We start from the raw sequence: 4,382 nt of genomic DNA on the forward strand, positions 1-4,382 counted from the left end.
CCTCCGTTTGTTCTGTCTTCAGTTACTCACCCGGATCATTTACCCCATTCCCGCCTGGTCGTCGGAGGATTCCGCTTCCCCATTGGATCCACCTATTTACTCCCATCAACTCACCATCGCTGCCCGCTACGCCACCTGGATGTATCTACCCACTCACATTCACTTGTAAATAAATACTCACCTTCTTCCTACTCTCCTTGTCCTGGTCTGCTTCTGGGTTCAATTTTGAAGAAACGTGACAGAACGATCCGGCCAAGGATGAACCCAGCGGACCTGGATTCCGTTTGCCATGCCATTACCCAGCAGGGGAAGACACTGGGACAACACAAGACGGCGCTACAGGAGATAGCGGGTGCAATCCAGAAGTTATCTGCTAGCTTGACACAAATCCAGGATCAGCTCAGTTTGCTGGCGATTCATTCACCACCTGTTTCACCCATCTCACCTGCCGTGTCTGATGCGGTTTCCTTCCGTGAACCCAAGGTACCGACCCCTGATAAATATGAAGGGGATTTGGGAAGATGCCGTTCGTTTCTTATGCAGTGTGGGTTAGTGTTTGATCTGCAGCCCCATTCTTACGCCACTGACAAGGCTAGGATAGCCTTTGTTATTGAACTGCTGCATGGAAGAGCTCTGGAATGGGCTTCAGCCGTTTGGGAACGACAGGAGACCTGCATGGCTTCATACCAGGAATTCACGGGAGAGATGAGAAGGCTTTTTGACCATCCAGTCCGAGGTAAGGACGCAGCTAAACGTTTGTTCACTCTTCGCCAAGGAGCTCGCAGTGTGGCAGACTTTGTGATCGAGTTCAGGACATTGTCTGTGGAGAGTGGTTGGAATGAGGAGTCACTACAAGCGGCTTTTTACCAGGGGTTGTCGGAGCAACTCAAGGACGAGCTGATATCTTATCCAGAGCCTAGTGACCTAGACAGCTTGGTCACTTTATCTATTCGGGTAGATAATAGAGTCCGAGAGAGAAGGAGGCAGAAGCAGTGGGGCCCATCCAATCAATCAGCAACTCGGTTACCATTCGGTTCAGGAAGTGAACCAGAACGTATTGATCGTTATTCCCCACACGGGATTAGTGGAGGGGTCTTGCCACCAGATCCTGAACCAATGCAAGTGGGGAGACACAGACTAACTAAGGAGGAGCGCCAACGTAGACGTGAGACCAACAGCTGTCTCTACTGTGGTAGCTCAGGACATTACATCTCCGCTTGTCCACAGCGCTCGTTAAACTGCCCGGCTCGCTAGTTTTGGGAGGAATTTTAGCGAGCCAGTTTCAACCTCTCAAGAATCCTGTCAGACCCCGTTTTCCTGCGACCCTTATGAATAAGGATCAGAGCTTAGAGATTAACGCTTTTATCGATTCAGGTGCCGATGGCAGCTTTATTGATGCCGACTTGGTGGAACAGCTGGGGCTTTCCAAGGAGCAATTGCCGGAAGCCATTGAAGCAACCACTCTGAACGGCAGTAGTCTGGCACGGATCACTATGAGGACTGAACCGGTTAAGATGTTGTTGTCGGGGAATCATTCAGAGTTTATCTCCTTCTTCATTCTGTCCTCGCCCCATGTTCCTCTGGTTCTTGGTTACCCCTGGCTGAAGGAACACAATCCCTCGTTTGATTGGGTGACGGGTAAGATAACTAGTTGGAGCATTGATTGTCATGCTAACTGTCTTAGGACTGCCTGTTCTCCTGCCGTTTCCAGTCAGGTCAGTGCCTCTGCTCCTCCTGATTTGTCCCTGGTTCCAGAAACATATCACGAGTTGGGTGAAGTATTCAGTAAACAGAAGGCTCAGTCCCTTCCTCCCCACCGACCTTATGACTGTGCGATTAATCTGTTTCCTGGAGCCGCGTTTCCCAAGGGACGGTTATACAGTATCTCTCGACCTGAACGTGAGGCCTTGGAGACCTACATCAAGGAGTCTCTAGCTGCAAGTCTCATTCGGCCCTCGTCATCACCTCTGGGAGCAGGATTTTTTTTTGTGAGCAAGAAGGATGGCTCTCTTCGACCGTGTATTGATTATCGGGGTTTGAATGATATTACGGTCAAGAACAAGTATCCCCTGCCCTTGATGAGCTCGGCTTTCGATTCTTTACAGGGTGCTACGGTTTTTACGAAGCTTGATTTACGTAATGCTTATCATTTGGTTCGGATCAAGGAGGGGGACGAGTGGTTGACTGGGTTCAATACTCCGATGGGACATTTCGAATACCAGGTGATGCCGTTTGGACTGACCAACGCTCCTGCTGTGTTCCAAAGTATGGTGAATGACGTTCTGAGAGATATGATTGGTATTTTTGTGTTCGTTTACCTGGATGATATCCTCATCTTCTTGAAGGAGCTTTCTAGCCACGTTCAGCATGTCAAGCAGGTCCTGCAGCGGTTATTGGAGAACCGTCTGTTCGTGAAGGCTGAGAAGTGTGATTTTCACGCCCACACGACGTCCTTCCTCGGGTACATCATCTCCAGGGGAGAGATCAAGATGGACCAAGAGAAGGTTCGGGCGGTTCGGGATTGGGTCCAGCCCGGTACGAGATTGCAGCTCCAGAGATTCCTGGGGTTTGCAAATTTTTATCGGAGGTTTATCCGTGAATACAGCCGGGTGGCCGCCCCTTTAACTGTACTGACGTCTTGCACCAGAAAGTTCTGTTGGTCTCCTGAGGCAGACCGAGCATTTCTAGATTTGAAGAGCCGATTCACCAACGCCCCGATTCTCTCTCAACCTGACACTTCCCGTCAGTTCGTTGTGGAGGTGGATGCGTCTGATGTGGGGGTGGGCGCCATCCTGTCCCAGCGTAGCTCCACTGACGGTAAACTCCATCCCTGCGCCTTCTACTCTTGTCGTCTTTCTCCAGCTGAAAGAAACTACGATGTGGGTAACCGGGAGCTTCTCGCTGTGAAGCTCGCCTTGGAGGAGTGGCGTCACTGGTTGGAGGGAGCGGAGCAACCGTTTGTGGTCTGGACTGACCACAAGAATCTGGCTTACGTGCAATCGGCTAAACGTCTCAACTCCCGTCAGGCCCGGTGGGCTTTGTTTTTTGGACGCTTCAATTTTTCCCTGACGTTCCGACCTGGGTCGAAGAACGGGAAGGCTGGCGCCCTGTCCCGGATGTTCTCCAAGACGGAGGAGAGTGGGGCCAAGACTGAGACGATTCTTCCCCAGAACGTTGTCGTGGGAGCCGTTACATGGAGGATTGAGGAGGAGGTGATGGCGGCTCTTCGGACACAGCCCGGGCCCGATAACGGTCCACCCGATCGGTTGTTCGTGCCTGAGTCGGTTCGTTCTGCTGTCCTTCAGTGGTCCCACGCCAGCAAGATAGCTTGTCACCCTGGTGTTGCTCGGACTATGGCGTTACTGCGCAGACGATTTTGGTGGCCTGCCATGGGAGAAGATACCCGGAGGTTTGTTGCCGCTTGTCCTGTTTGTGCGCAGAATAAGAGTACCAATCGGGCCAGCTCTGGGCTTCTTCACCCCCTACCTATTCCCCGGCGACCTTGGTCGCATCTGGCCCTGGATTTTGTCACGGGGTTGCCCTCTTCTGTTGGTAACACGGTTATTCTGACCATTGTGGATAGATTCAGCAAGTTTTCCCACTTTGTTCCCCTCTCCAAGCTGCCTTCTGCCACTGAGACGTCCGAGATCCTGGTTAGGGAGGTGTTCAGGGTCCACGGGTTGCCCTGTGACATTGTTTCTGACCGTGGTCCTCAGTTTACCTCTGCTGTCTGGAAGTCCTTCTGTTTGGCCATTGGAGCTACAGTCAGTCTCACATCTGGATTTCACCCCCAATCTAATGGTCAGGCGGAGAGAGCCAACCAGAAGATGGAGTCCACGCTGCGCTGTCTTGTTTCCTCTGATCCCACCTCTTGGTCCTCTCAATTACCCTGGGTCGAGTATGCTCATAATACTCTCCCTTCATCTGCCACTGGGATGTCTCCCTTCCAGTGCCTGTACGGTTACCAACCTCCCTTGTTTCCTTCTCAGGAGTGGGATCTCTCGGTTCCTTCTGTCCAGACCCACATTCGTCGTTGCCACAGCACCTGGCATCGGGCCAGGAAGGCCCTCCTTAAGGTTTCTGACCGGTATCAGATCCAGGCGAATCGTCGCCGTATTCCTGCCCCCGCTTATACCGTTGGAGATAAGGTTTGGTTGGCTAGACGGGATCTTCCTCTACGGACTGAGTCGAGGAAACTGTCACCGAAGTTCATTGGTCCGTTTGTAGTGGAGAAGATCATTAATCCTGTTGTGGTCCGACTCAAGTTGCCTGCTACACTAAGAGTACATCCCACCTTTCATGTCTCCTGCCTCAAGCCGGTTCTCCTCAGTCCTCTGTTGCCCCCTCCTCCTCGTCCTCGTCCTCCTCGGATGATCGGAGGT

This window comes from Oncorhynchus kisutch, linkage group LG27, assembly GCF_002021735.2.
Source record: "Oncorhynchus kisutch isolate 150728-3 linkage group LG27, Okis_V2, whole genome shotgun sequence".
In the NCBI taxonomy this organism is placed as follows: domain Eukaryota; kingdom Metazoa; phylum Chordata; class Actinopteri; order Salmoniformes; family Salmonidae; genus Oncorhynchus; species Oncorhynchus kisutch.